General features: G+C 30.8%; 1 long non-coding RNA gene across 1 annotated transcript; it reads left to right on the top strand.

Annotated features, from left to right (window-relative positions):
• Positions 1 to 3,135: 3,135 nt before the first annotated feature.
• On the top strand, positions 3,136 to 5,839 carry LOC128667744 (uncharacterized). The gene is made up of 3 exons (XR_008403674.1): positions 3,136 to 4,975; positions 5,475 to 5,650; positions 5,757 to 5,839. It is a non-coding gene; the product is annotated as an uncharacterized LOC128667744 (long non-coding RNA).
• The last annotated feature ends 10,602 nt before the right edge of the window (positions 5,840 to 16,441 follow it).

The raw sequence follows: 16,441 nt of genomic DNA, 5'->3' as shown, positions 1-16,441 counted from the left end.
AATTGCTAGATTATTGATTAAGTAATTGCAGTTCGAAAAAGTTGAACATACTGTTGATTAAAGAAAAAAGTTGTTATAACTGTCGTGTCCATTTATACAGGACTACGGTTACGAACTTAAAGTTCACGTAGGGTCGCCTGGTATTGAAATGACGAGTGGTACTGCTCCTTATTACAAGTATCCGCCGATGACAGTACTGATGCTAATACCCTAAAATGATCCGCCGACGCTGGACACTGCTGCTGATGAAAAAGATCAGTACAAAGTTTACAGCTAAACGTTTCGTAAGATGGTCGTTGATTGTTTGCACAAAGACTCTCCATGGAGGTAATTTTTTTAATTTAAATTTTATCAAAATAAATTTTCAATCAAATAATTAATTACAGGCTGTCTGCAACAGAACTGTTGAAGCATCTATTTTTCAAAATAGCTGAAGATAAAAAGTATTTGCAACAAACACTTCCTGTCATATTAGTCCTAGCCTTGATGCTCATGTACAAAAGATATTTTGTTTGTCATGTGCTGTTACTTTTAATGAATACTCATAAGTATTTATGTTAAATATATTATTTATAAGGACTTAAAATTTAGATAGGAGTTTAAACGACAAATGGGAACATCGACAAGATAATTAGAGGACATTAGAAAATTCTTAAATTTTCATCAATAAGTTAGTCGTACAAATAAAATAGAAGATTTTTTAAATGTTTAAATGTAAAATTTTTAAAAGTTGTTTCTATAAATATTTTATGTGTTATGTCCAACTAGTAGCTTGTACGGTGATGTTGGACAAGTTAATATTATTATTTTTGGCCCTAGTCTTTCGACCAATAGACCGAGATCACACTGAGTAAATTTCTGGAAGGGTTTTAGAAATAAAAAATGTTGAATATACGAATTTAACTACTATATATTATACAATTGAAAATTTTGATGATGTGAATACAATAACTTGATATCAAAAGTATTAGGTGACTAGTCAGCCGACTCCAATTTACAATAAAATGGTTACGATGAAATTCATTTTAAATACTAGAGAGGACTATAGAATTTTGAATACAATACATTCTTTTATAATCTTTCCGTGTGTTGGAAATGTTTCTGTATTTTGGCATACATAAACTTAAAGATTACAGTACCTGAAGTTGTGGAGATTTGAGTACATTTCTGGTTTACACTGAGTTTACTGTATTATTCGCCATTACAATTGATTTCGGCGTTAACTTGATATTTCTAAACTGACTGACACAATATTTACTAAACACTAGTAATATAATTAATAAAATAAAGTGTGAGGACACTTGTACAATTAAATAAAAATTAATAATAAAGTGTGAGAACACTTGTATATAAAAACAAAAACTAGTACGGAACTAATGTAGAAGTGTCAGAACACTTGTAAATGAAAAACTAGTACGGAACTAGTGTAAAGTGTGAGAACACTTGTACTTAAATTTTCTCATCCTTACTGACCCAGGACTGAGAACTGAGACTAAACAAAACTGAAACTCTGTGACTCAAAAAAACTGCTACTGCAAAAAAAAACTGACTATTTTAGATTTTGCTAACCTTTTTATGTGTTTTACTTTGTCCTATTTTGTCTATTGTTTGGGGAAAAACTGTGTCCAATCGAAGCATAATTCCTTTGGGTCCTTTCCCTTTCCCTAGAATTTTCCGTTAGGGAAGTGGCAAAGGCCCAGCCCGATGCAGGCCTATGTGTGGGAGCATACACACATACACTCACATGCACAATATTACATGTATAACAATATTTTAACTTATTTATAACTTTATATAGCAAAAATTTATATCTATTTTTGTAAATTTTCCTTATGATAAATTTACTTTAATTTATTCATGTAAACTGTTATGTCTATCCTCATCATTCTTATTTATTTGAATTCGATTAATTTATTTATTTGGTTAATATAAAGTTTTATATTTATTTGCATGAATTTTATTTATATAAATTTTGTTAATTTACTTATTTATTTATATACATTTTTATTTCTATTCTTATAATTTCTTTACTTATGTAAATATTATTAGTTAAGTTGTTTAATTGATAAATATTACTTATTTTAATATTATTTATTCAGATAATTCTTTTATTAATTTTCTTCATGTTAAAATTATTTATTTGAATTTCCTTTAAGTAAAATTTATTTTTCATATTATTTATGTGAATGTTTTGTATTAAAAGTCTTTTGTTTAAATTTATTTCATTTAAAATTATTCATTCGAATATTCTGGACAACATGTCATTAAAATCATTTTTTTCCTTGGATATCTATTTTACGTTTACGTGGGCACCGAAATATTATTATCTACAAAAGTGCACTTACAAATGTAAGGCTTATAAGATTGTATACTTTAATTTATTTATTTAAAAAGTGAGTCATTGTTAACCTTTCAATTTTTCTTTTAAAATATTTTAAGTACACTATTGTTGATAAATATTTTCTTGTTAATTCCTGAAAAAAAATTGTTTCCAGGTGGCCTTTAGGCCTCCATTCAAATGTGACCTGAGGGGTCATTAAAAATGCATATGGTTGTTTGTTCTAGTATTTTTACGTGCGTCAGAGCAAAACTAATTTACTAATTCTAAAACTTTTTCACAACTAAATTATTTCTTATCGCTCTAGAATTATTAAAGAAAAAAAAATTTGGTCGCCACGTAATTTTAATAAGAAAATAAAATTTAATATAAAAAAATCAGCATCTGAGCTGGACGTAACAATGTTTTTTCAAAATTAATACATTTTTTAAATGCCTGTTTGTTCAGTCACAAGCTTGATTAATTTAAATCAAGCTTCGTGCATTTCCGCTCGGTTCGGGAGAAGCCGAGCTCGCTACTGACTGAAAGTCAGAATAGTGCCGGGTCACTCGCTATTTGGGCCCGGCACATACAATTTCTAACTCAGGATCGTGTCAAGACGTCCTGAGAACCCGCTACAAGCTGACCAATCACAAAATTCGTTTTATATTGGTCAGCCTATGAGATAGTTCGCTATCAACTGATACCAGTTGGCGCGCTTTTAAGCCAATAGGAAAATTCGTTATATGCAGCAAAGCTGCCACGTCGACACCAAGCTTCTCGACGATTCAACGACGCTACCATTATTCATTCTACAACTATCTGTCTAACCGCTTCGCTCAGAGTTTCTACAACGTGTCTTTGCTACGTGCAACCTCGTGCTTGAACCGCTTCGCTTATTAACTTGTGTGAAACTAAATCAAATCGCTACGCTAAATTATCCTCAATTCTTAGTCAGTAAATCAAGGCTGCTATTTATTGAGAATAAATAAATTATTCTTGTGATAATAAGTTAATTGTTAATTAATTATTATTGAAGTAACCGCTACTGACCACGTGTCAATTTTTATACGTGAATAAAATATCTGAGTTGCATTCGCTATCGCGTATAAATTTATCTAGTTGCATTCGCTATTGTATATATTTCTCATAATTTTAAGGTGTAAATCAGTGTAAATAAATCTATAATTTAATTTATAATAAAATCTGTGTAATTTTTAATTGTTTAACAAAACTCGCCTAAACCAGATCCATTAGTTTTATTCGCTCATTTTACATTTTGGTCCTTCGAGCCGGATCTGGCGAAATTTAAACAATTAAAAAATTATTTTAAATTAAAAATAAAAAAAAATTGTGAGAAAAAAAAAAGTGTAGTGTCAGTTCTGTGTCGTGAAAATCGCTAAGTGCCGTGGGCATTGCTGAGCACTGCTAGAGTGCTGCCCAGGGTGATCTATTTTACACACCGGTGTAAAAAGACTTTTAAAATAGAAAAGATCGAAAACTTAGCGTCGGTTTCACGTCATCGCGTCCATTTTGTGTGCCACGTATTAACAAGATGGCCGCCGAAGCTCAAATCGCTTTTCAAATGCAACGCATCGACACGATGCGCAATATGTCCAACCGCTTGACTGACGCTGTACTCGCTACCCAAGGTGCCGCCGCCATTGATGCTGAACTCGCCATCCTGACGGAGTTGTGGAACCGCTTCAATTCGACTCACAAGAGGCTAACCGAAGGACGATTGTTCAGCATTACCGCTTATGCTTTAACTGTTTGGGACGCCATCGCTACGCTGACTGCAGGACTAAGCAGAAGTGCCGCCATTGTGATCAGCCACATCACACGTCGACTCATCTTGACGATGGTGCTGCCGCTAAACCAGCACAGGACGCTCCTGTAGCTGACCCAGGTAACAAATAGTTCCAATTTTTAAAATTTAGTTCCTGATTATGTTCAGTAAAATAAGTGTATTGAGGCAGAAATCAATGTCAGGGATCAAAATCAAGATTTAAATAAGTTTTGACTCATGTAAGAAACAATAAAATATGAAATATTCGATAAAAATATTAAAAACTACGTTTTATCGATTTTTTTGTTGATAATATGATTTAAACTAAAAACCAAGTTCGATGACATTATATGATCAAAAGAAACCATAAAAAAGATGAGTTGGTATGATATCAGGCACATTTTAGTACGTTATATTATGATTTATCCGGAAAAAATAACATAAAATGTTATTTTTTAAGCTATTGCATAGCTTCTATCGCGGGCCTTGAGCGCGGGGACCGAATCCAGAAATTCCGTAACGAAAAAACCTCACGCTCCACACTCCGACGGGCACGGAGGTGTGGCTTGAAGGCCGTGCATCGTCTAACGTCATTTCAGTTCGGCAGTCTTCGACACGGCGTTGTGTGCGTGCGATTAGACGTATTGTACGACTCTACGAAACTCGCACGAATCGAGACGAGCTGCTCCGAAATCGGACGAATACATAAGCAGCTGTTTATGAGAAAGTATATAGGTGTATAGGTATTTATGTACAACAGTGAATAGCTGTACTTGAAAAATTTGTGTATAAAGTGTTTTGAATATTAATGAACAAAGTGCATTTATTATTAATGAAGAAAGTCACGAAAAAATAGTAAAAGATAATGAGTGAGTACTCTATATACATACATTTTATTATTATCACAAATGCAGTATTAATTTTGAATTGAAAATATAATACTGCTATAAAGATAACCTAAGTTTTTAATATTAAAATGGGCGATACTAAAAGTAGCCCTCTTTTATACACACAAACACACACACGCGTATAGTTTAAATTCTCAATTTAGATTCTCAATATGTATATATATATATATATATATATAAATTCATTCTTCATTATGTATATAACAGAAACCATCAAACTAAGCACGTGTACTATTCCGTACCTTTGTTTTTGGTGTATAGATAATGCACATGAATGCCGCGCAGAAAAAGTATATATGATATTATATCTATATAAATGTACATCGCGCGAAATTCGATAATCACTTCTTAATATTGTTATTTTTTTATAAATGAATAATTTTGTTTTGGTGTGTCATTACACTATTTATACCTAATTATTTATACCTATCATTTATACCTAGATATTTTCGTTTTATAGAGAAGAAAAGCGTAAAGAGCTACAAAGAAAAAAACTAATGCACGTCAAAGGGCATATTATCAGCGTCAGAAAGATTTGAAGAAAAATGAAGAAATAATAAAAACAGTAACAAAATCAAATGCTGAACGTCAAAGGAAATTTCGTCAACATAATGCAGAAAAATCTTACATGGATATGTAATTTGATTTAATAATAATATTTTTTATTTATTTATTTAAAAACAAATTGTAATATATGCTTCAATATTATTTAATTTAACGATTTCATCTTTTTTTTTTACAGAAAAAGACGAAAATTGTGCAGTGATGAAGTTTCAATGATAAATATTCTTGAATAACCAACAGCTACTGTAAGATAATAAAACCCACATGTATTGTAAAATAATAAAAATATTTTAAACAATATTAACTTTTTATTTATTTAGTAAAAGAAAAATTTGTTTTCTTATCGGTCACCACGCTTAAAAAGTGTAACTTGAATTAATATCAAAGAAAAAGAAATACTGCATAAATAAAATAAATAAATAATTATAATTGCATAAGTTGATACAAAATGCTATGCAATAGCATTACCGCGGCAGTCCCCGAGTGCCACACGTCTTTTTTTTAACATTTCAACCCTGATATCTTTTGAACTAATCAATCGATTTTGATAGTTGACATGGCAATCGGCGCGTTTTATTGAATTCTAGAGCTGATTAAAATTGGAAATCGATCGCGTCAGTCGTTTCGAAAATATTTAGAAAAAACCGTTTTTCACCATTTCTTTCTCCCGCGATAACTCTCGAACGAATTATCCAATTTTGATGTTTGAGGTGACAATCGACGCGTTTTATTGAATACTAGAGCTGATTAGATTTTGAAGTCAATCGTATAAGTCGTTTTTGAGAAATCAATAAAAAACTAAAAAAAAAATTTTTTTTTTCGTAATTCGCAAATATTTTTGAGTCTATTCGATCAAATAATCTGAAATTTTCAGGAAAGTTGATGGCCAACAAGCTCTTTCGATTGCCACCTCAACCGTCCAAATCGATTGATTAGTTCAAAAGTTACAAAGAATTTACATACACACACACACACACACACACACATACATACACACACTCGGACATCATTCTGAAAATAGTCAGAATAGCTTCCTAGGACCTCAAAACGTCAACATCTGATGAAAATTCGATTTTCGAAAATCGGGGCGAAAACAACAACTTCCCGAAATTTTTGAAAATCGTCGATTTTTTTAGCGGGAAGTTAAAAAAAAAATTATGTTGGGAGCTTATTACACTAGAAGCAATAATTGAAAGAAAAAGAACACAGATCCATTAAATATAGGGTAAACTTCAATTAATAATTAACAATACACTAAAAGAGTACAACCAGTATGTACGAAGGATGCACTAGAAGTATATAGCAAGAAGAAAAAAGGAAGTAAGTAAATGCAAAGAATATGAGTAATCGTGCATGCGCAGTATTAACTATATTAAGTGTGTCTTGTTACGGTCCCACTAGCAAATTATAATTATCCGAATAAATGCAAAGAAAACTTTTGGTATTTGGGCAGCCCTATACAACAATGGCATATAAACGCCGTATAAATACGGAGTAAACATTGTATGACTACCGTGTAACTATTGTTTGAATGAGATATAGCAACCGTATAAATATGGTAGAACCAATGTGTAAGTACAGCATAAAAACCATATAAATGGAGTATAATCATCGTACAAATACAGTATAGAGAGAGCGGAAATACGGTATAACCACATCTTGATTAAAAATACTCATTGAAAAGTATTGAAAAAGGAAAGAATTGAATCCTTTTGGATACTTTTTATTTCCCAAGATTTTCATCTGGACATAAATTTAATACCTTTCAATCATATTGAATCCAAAAATAATATAAGAATTTCTAAACTTTCAAGGAATTGAAAAAGATTCAAAAGAATTGATATTTTCAATCTTTCTCAATACCAAAATAGTTCCATATTTCGGGTTAAGACTTGGATTGAAAAAGATTCAAATGAATTGACAGTTTTCAATCTTCCTCAATCTTTGTCAATACCAAAATAGTTCCATATTTCGTGTTAAGAGTGGGATTGAAAAAGATTCAAATGAATTGAAATTTTCAATCTTTCTGAATACTTTTCAATAACAAAATAATTTCACAATTCTGGTCACGTGTGGGATTGAAAAAGATTCAAATGAATTAACATTTTTGAACCTTTTTGAATCCTTCTCAATACCAAAATAGTTCGATATTCCGGATTGAGTGTAGAATTGAAAATAATTAATATGAATGGAAATTTTTGAATCTTTCTGAATCCTTCTCAATACCTAAATAGTTCGATATTTCAGATCAAGTGTAGAATTGAAAAGAATGAAAATGAATTGATATTTTTGAATTTTTCTGAATCTTTTTCAATACCAAAATAATTCCGTATTGGAAGGTATTAAAATGATGAAATATTGAATTCCTTTTAATATTTTTGAATTCCATTTTTAGAATTACAAAGTATTCAAATAATCAAAATTTCAATTCCCTTCAATACTTTCCAAAACCTCCGTGTGGATTGAAAAGAATTGAAATAATTTTCAATCCTGTTTCAATGAATATTTTCCATCAGGGCAGTATAAATAAGGTATAGTCCTTATGTAAATTTGGTATCAACACAATATATTTACGATATTAATACGGTAATAAAATTTCACAAACATACCGCATTTATACCATGGGTATACCGTAATAATAGTTATACCCAAAAAATACTCGGAAAATACCGTAGAAATGTCGTTATGGCAATTCCGCGAGGGTGAATAATGTATTATCGAGTTCATCGATTACTTTCCCTCGCGGTTTTGAGAATGCCGTAAAAATGCCGTATATTTTCGGCATTTATGCACATGCCGTAAATTTACCGTAATAATTTGGTATTAATATGGTTATATTGGCCAGTTTTTTTCCTGTAGTAATGCCATATACTTTCTGTACTTATGCTGTAGAGTTACCAGATTACTACAGTAATATTACCATAAAAATGCTGAACTTTTACTGAAAAAATGCTGCGAAAAAACTATAACAATACCGAACATTTACCAAAAAAATGCTGTAAAAAAACTGTAAAAATACCGAACTTTTACCAATAAAATGCTGTATAAATACTATTATACGATAATGTTACAATAATGAAATCGTTGTTTTTGTGATAATAATACTGTCAGTATCCTGCAATTTTGCCAGATTTACGCTGATGAAATAGAAAATTGTAAAAAATATGGTTTTATTTTTTGTTTGCTTCTGCATTTAACATCATCGAAAATGTGCAAAATGTAATATTTTTTATTTTATTTTATTGGTTCACACAATTCTTACTCGAACAAAAAAATGTAAGTGAAAATAACTATCTGTGAAAATTGATGTTTTCAATTTTCTAAAGTTTGTTTGTATTCATCTAAATACAATTACTAACATCTTTCAAGTAAGTGATTTGGCACAATGGCTACCAGATCAGACTTTGAATAATTAGGTCTCGGGATCGAGTCCACGAATAGACGGGAGTTTTTTTTTTTTTTTTTTTTTTTTTTTTTTTTTTTTTTTTTTTTCATGACAGTTATTGCATATAACTTTATAAGGTTATATAATTATATAAAATTAGATATAACTACATAAAATTTTATACAATTATATATAAATTTTTTTCTGGGTAGAACGGTTAGATGCTGCAAAAATGCCGAAAATATACTATAAATATGCTGTATAATTATGGTTTTAATGCTGTGAAAATACCGTATTTTTTCTAATTTATTGCCGTAAATATTCTGAATTTATTTCGTAAATTTTTGGTAATAATACGGCAAAAAAACTGGCCAAAATAACTCGAGTAATACCATATTTATGCGATATTTATACCGTACAATTCCGGTATTATTTCGGTATTTTCAAAACCGCGAGGGATGTGAACCTATAAAAAGTTAGTATTATTTAACGAAATATTTAAAAACCTGTAATGAAATAATTTAGTTACAAGTGCATATGAAAGGGGTTAAAACTGAAGAGATATAAGTAACAAAAGAAAATTCTGTCAAGAGAAGTGGATTTGATCTGATAAAATTGTTTTCTCAAAAACATATATTCCAAAAGAAATTATTGGGTCACTTACATCCCTTCAGTTCTAACTCAATGTAAATAACTATACAAAAGAATCCTTACCTTGTTTTCATGAGTATCTTTGTAACCAACTCGAGGTAATGCCAGCTCCTCAGCATTTCTTTCTTTGCTAGTTTTGATAAAATTTTTAACTACATCTTTGCATGGAATAAAACAAAGTATTATTTTGAGAAATACTAAAAAAAAATCTGGTAACTAGCTGACCTTGCGGGCCAACACCAAAACTTCCCGCTGTTTACGAGTTCAAAGTACTCGAAAACATTATTATTGACGTTGTTAAGACATGCCGGAACTCCTTCAACTTGAAAACATTATCGTTGAGATTTTCAAGTGAATCTAACACGACATTATCGTTAAATACATTGGTATTTTCAAGCTCTTCAATTTCGAAAAAAGTTATACTTCTCATTAAGATTTAAAAATTCGATAAATCAAAAATATTTAATAAACAAACGTTTTTTCAAGTTTGATTCATAATTATGCTTGATTAAATTATATATTTGAAAGAAAATTATTTTAAGCAATTAAGATAGAGTGAGAAATGCATTTTATATCAGATTTGAGTGTTAATAAATAAATTAGATGAGAAAAATGCAAACAACGGCAATTTTTCAATTTTATTGTTGATAATATGCAAACTAATATATAAACTGCAATAATCTATCTGGCGATCGAAAGAGACTATAAAGTAAAGAGTTGGTGTAATTTTTGAAATAACTAGTAATTTTCATTATGACTTGTCTGCAAAAAATGAGCTAAATTGTTATTTTTTCAATTTTCCGTCATAGATATCTGTTGAACAAATCATTCGATTTTGATGGCTAAGAGGCATTCAACGTTGCTTAGAGTTTTAGAGTTGATTATAATTCGAATTGATCCTACTGAATCAACGATCAAAATCGGTTAATCCGTTTTGAAGTAATATATAATATTTACATATGTACGCACGTACATAAATACATATATACATACATACACTCGGGCATTATTTTGAAATTAGTCAGAACAGCTTATATGGGACCTTAAATCGTCGAGGTCGGTTAAAAGCTAGGTTTTTTGAAATCAGACCGAAACTGATAACTTCTCTATTTTTTAACTTCCCGCTAAGAAAATGATTAATTTTTAAAAATTCGGGAAGTTATTGTTTCATCCCGATTTTTGAAAATCGAGTTTCCATCAAATGTCGACGTTTTGAGGTTCGTAGGAAGCTATTCTGACCGTTTTCAGAAGGATGTCCGAGTGTCTGTAGGTACGCGCGCGCGCGTACGTGTGTGTGTGTGTGTGTGTGTATATATAGATGTAAACTCTTAATATCTTTTTAATGAAGTGACCGATTAAAATGTTTGAGGTGGCAATCAAAAGAGTTTATTGGGCGTCAACTTTTCTGCAAATTTCAAATCGATCGATCAAATAGACTTTAAGATATGGAAGAAAAACAAAGAAAAAAATTTTTTTTTTCAGTTTTTTCAAATTTTTCAGAAATGACTTGATCGATCAATTCCAAAATCTAATCAACACAGGAATTCAATAAAACGCGTCGATTGCCGCCTAATCCATCTTAAGACGCATTACATAAGACGCATTTTCATTTGTTTCTCTATTCGCACTCAACTGGATAAACGGTACTATCTCTGTTGCACTTGTACATTAAATAGGAACTTTGTCCAAGTATTTCTCGTAAACAAATGGAAGTTATCAAAAAATTCAAGTGCACATCGCTAGTTCATAGAGTAAAGCATCGGGTCTGTGTCTTTATTTTTCGTTTAGAGCTTTTATTTCAGAGAAAAGCTGGGACAAAATTATCTGAAAACCGTTCTTAATCGGTTTATTCGTTCGAGAGAAATCGATCGAGAAAGAAATGGTGAAAAACGGTTTTCTTCGATTATCTTCGAAGCGACTCATCCAATCGATTCTAAAATTTGATCAGCTCTAGAACTCAGTAAAACGCGTTGATTGTCGCCTTAACCACCTCAATCAGTTAATTTGTTCGTAAGATATCGTTGGAGAAAGAAATGCTAAAAGACGGTTTTTTCCGAAAATAATGGCATACAATAGTATTTTCGAGCTCGAAGAGCTCGAAAATGCATTCACAACAATGTTTTTGAGCTCAAGGAGCTCGAAAACAGTGAGAAGTTTTGGGGCTGGCCCGCAGAGTCAACCGATAGACAGATTTTTTTTTCAATTGTCTTAGCAAGAAGTTAAAAATTAGCGACTTTCCCACCTTGTTTACAGCGCTGTAAATCACAAAATTTTACTCAAGTATGTGACTCTCACCATAAGCACCCGAGGAAAAAAAATATATGAGTCATTATTAGGGTGCGTCATTTTGGAGCAACATTTTTTTTTTAAGTGCATGTGGAAAAAATCATAGTTCAACACAAAAAAAAATTTTTCGCGCAAAAAAATATTCTATATCGATTACAGACCTAGCTCATTGAAAAATTCGATATCCCGTGTTATTTAAATAACACAGGAAATTTTTTTTTAGGTTTAAGTATTTTTTACTCGTCAACGAATTAATAGATCGAATAGAGTAATATATCTTTTTGTAGAAAATTGAACGCTCTACAAAAAAGATTTCTTATTATTTCTTGATAAGTCCATTTGTTCAAAAGATATTAGAGCTCGAAATAAAGTTGGAGATGTTTTTACTTTTCCGGCGAAACTATCAGACTTATCACAAAATATTATGGGGTTCTTTTTGTTGACGATTTTATTCTCTACAAATTATTAACAGTAAAGTTTTTTAAAACTCCGCATTGTTTTTCAGTTATTTTCATTTTAATGTCGAGCTCTTGAAATCGATCAGAACCACTTATTCAAGAGCTGGACATTGAAATGAAAATAACTCAAAAACAATGCGGAGTTTGGAAAAACTTTACTGATAATAATTTGTAGAGAATAAAATCATCAACAAAAAGAACCCCATAACATTTTGTGATAAGTCTGATAGTTTCGCCGGAAAAGTAAAAACATCTTCAACTTTACTTCGAGCTCTAATAACTTTTGAACAGATTATAACGTTCTCTTCTATTTCGCGCGTCCCACGGCGGAGTGTAGTTGGCGCTCAATAGCCGTTATGGCTCTCCGTTGATCGAAAACAGAAAATAAAATAAACCCAGAACCAAATATCCCACCTGGAGATGTCCTGAATCTCCCTGGACTGGCTGCTCCGCTCAGGCTGGGTTAGAAATCCTAATTGGGCGCCAGTTCGTGTGCCCCACGAACAAAATCAACTCAAAATAACACAACGGAGAAAATGAAAATGAAAATAAAATAAAATGACAGGATAGCGATTTCAGATTTTAGGAATTAGGATAGCAAGAAAGATAGCAGTAATTAAAATAATAAAATTAAATAAATACCGGGTCGATGACCATTTGCTTTAATTATCCATCAATTAATTAAAATAATCAGTCAATATATAGCGCATACTCACATAAATAATGTTCAAAAATAATAATAAATCACTTACAAAAGAAAATAATAGTAATAGTATGCGCATATAAACTTAATTCAAATAATAATACTATTGCATAAACAATAAACGTATTGTAAAACATATAGCTATTAATAATCAACAGTCTCATTCACACGTGAACATAAACAAATGTAAATTAAGAAACAATAGATAAATAATCTTGGATAAGAATTTGAAGTATTTCCCAATACCACTTCCCAGTAAATTCCAATGGTGAATTTACGGTATTTCAAAATAATTTTGTTTTGAACGCAAATAATAAAATAATTATTTGATGAATCAACTCAAAAATAAATATAATAATAATTCAAATTAACCATACTTAATAACTCAAATTAATAATACTTAATACGCAAATTGATAATAATTCATAATCAATATTCAAATAAATAATAATTAATAATTCAAGTTAGGAATAATCAATACGCTAACTAATACTAACTCGTAAGCAACATTCCGTTGAATAATAATTAACAAATCAAATCAATGATAATTCATAAATAATACTCAAATACTGAATAATTTCACTGACTGTACTCGTATTTACTGAGTATAACATTCACGCATTCCATCATATGCTTATGACAAGTTAACAATACTCAGAATTTACTATCTCTCTCTCTAGCGCTTAGGCTATATACAAATGATCACCAACTCGGGAACCAAAGTTACACGCCAATGTATTAGCCAAAAAGTACTTACAGTTACGTATTATTCAACTCCCTTGGTTGCACGCTAATACGGTAAATGTATTTTCCTTTATGTGAGTTATCTAAATGCTAAACTAATGCCAATGGGTTTATATTATCTACACAAAATACCAAATGGCGACAAATTTATAATGAGTTTAATGTAACAGAGCACACACGCTACTCTTACAGAGACTATCCCACGTCTGACCATGGCAGCACGTGAATCTCACGCCGGCACCTAGGCCGACGCCATTTTGTCGTATATCTCACTTTGACCAATAGAGATACATAACCGTCGCATGTTATTTCTTTACAGTACCACCAACGTACCTCATAACGGTGGTCGTGTAATTTATCAAGTTCCCGACGCTAAATGACCAATTGTACTTTCCCTAATTAATTCTTAATATTATTTACTGCTAAACCAACCAATGATTTATTCATAAAACTAGTAGATTTATTTATAATAAATAAATCTACGGATGCCAACTGTTGCGTTGACGCGCATGCGCCAACCAATTCAAAATAATCGTAAACACACAAATGAAATGCGCAACTATTCTCCCCAGCGCTACAAAATCCAAATATATGCTTAACTTACTCAGTAAAATCTCCTGATTTAAACACAATTCACACCTAAGAAATCAATGAAGTATTATTAATACAATAATTAAATAAAATCTTATAAATGAACAAATAATAATCATAATACAATGTTGGATGAGACGTGTGAGCAGCGTGTGCTGCCCTCTGTTGCTCACCGACCTGATGCGAGACTGCCGCGATATTAAAATATCGTGACAAGATGGATTTATCAAAAAATGATAAGAGATCTTTTTTGTAGAGCGTTCAATTTTCTACAAAAAGATATATTACTCTATTCGATCTATTAATTCATTGACGAGTAAAAAATACTTAAACCTAAAAAAAAATTTCCTGTGTTATTTAAATAACACGGGATATCGAATTTTTCACTGAGCTAGGTCTGTAATCGACATATAATATTTTTTTGCGCGAAAAATTTTTTAAGTATCACCAAAATAACATCACCAAATTCAGATACTACATCAGATGGCTATATTTGCGTTCAACCCAACATTGTTGAAATCCAGTGAAATTAATATCTATTGAAGAATACGAATATTTTTGTACCTAGTTATAATAATGTAAAATAAATATCTGTTTTAATACTTATAAAAAAATTATATTATTCTGAGCTTACTTTTTGTCAATAAAACATTTTCAATGCATTATTAACTTTTGATAATTAGTAACGAAAATAAATGAAATTATGTTAGGTGTTCTTATATAAGCCCACATGAGTGATGAAAAGTTCGTGTCACTGATTATCATACACAGAGAAAAATATCAAGTAAATATGCCTATGCAGCACAGTAATAATTATATTACTCTACAGTTTGTGTATGAGAGCGACAGAACATAAACTATAGAGTAATGTAAATATTACTGTGTTGCATAGGCATATTCACTTGACATTTTTTTCCGTGTAGAAAGTTTTTGTAAAATCAAAAATTATTATCTCATATAATCCGATAAATTACCAACAACACCTCATCAAACTCATTTTTGCAGTAATTAGGTTCGGTGAGAATGGAAATTATTTTCTAATAAAATCCAATTATTACCGATTAAATTATTTTCTCATGCATTCTCATACAAACGGGAAAATGATAAATTTTATTATTTTCTCATAGGATCCAATTATTAGCGACAGGATCATTTTCTCATATGTTCTTATTAAAACAGAAATTTCGTAAATTTTATTATTTTCTCATAGATTCCAGTTGTTAATGACGAAATCATTTCCTGATACATTCCCATCCAAACAATAATTTTGTAAATTTTATTATTTTCTTATAGAATCCCATCATTACTGATGAAATTGTTTTCTCATATGTTCTTATTGAGACGGAATTCTTATAGATTCCTATAAATCTCGTGAATATTTTATCTCATCCAACCTTATAAAAACTCATTTTTCATAAACATTTTTATTTTCCGATAAATTCTTATAAAGAATTACCCGGGTAAAAACTAAGCAATCTATCGCAAATCTACCAAAGATCTACCACAAATCTTTCACTCACAGATCTGCAGTAGATCTGCGGTAAGTCTGCTTGGGGAGACAATATTTTGCAATGTTAAAAAATACATCACAGACTCCTGAAAGATCTTTTAAAGATCTGTAAATGATAGATGCGTAGTAGATCTTTCGTAAATAAATTGTAGACCATTTATATTTACTACGCGGTATGAACGAAATAGTAGTGGCTAATTTATTGGATAGTACTCAGTACCATCTGAAGAAAAAACACTTTTAAATGGCAGTGAGTACAGTAGTACTGACTACACTCTAGATTACTCTCAGTGCTATACTGATTACTCAGCGTTTAATAATGAATATAAATGTAAATTTCGAAAAGAAAGGCTCAAATGACCGCAGAAAAAAAGTGGCTGACTTTTTTTATTCGATCGAAAGTTACTTTTGTACACGTAAAAAAATGATGGAGTTAAATTTACCACACTTAACTAGTAATAATTAAACTACAATTTCTGGTCATCAGACTGACAAACGTAAACGACAGCGCCACCTTAATCTTTTTTACCCTCCT

The sequence above is a fragment of the Microplitis demolitor genome, chromosome 1 (assembly GCF_026212275.2).
Source record: "Microplitis demolitor isolate Queensland-Clemson2020A chromosome 1, iyMicDemo2.1a, whole genome shotgun sequence".
NCBI classification, from domain to species: domain Eukaryota; kingdom Metazoa; phylum Arthropoda; class Insecta; order Hymenoptera; family Braconidae; genus Microplitis; species Microplitis demolitor.
Note: the sequence above shows the minus strand (reverse complement) of the source record. Positions and strands in the feature narration are given on the sequence as shown.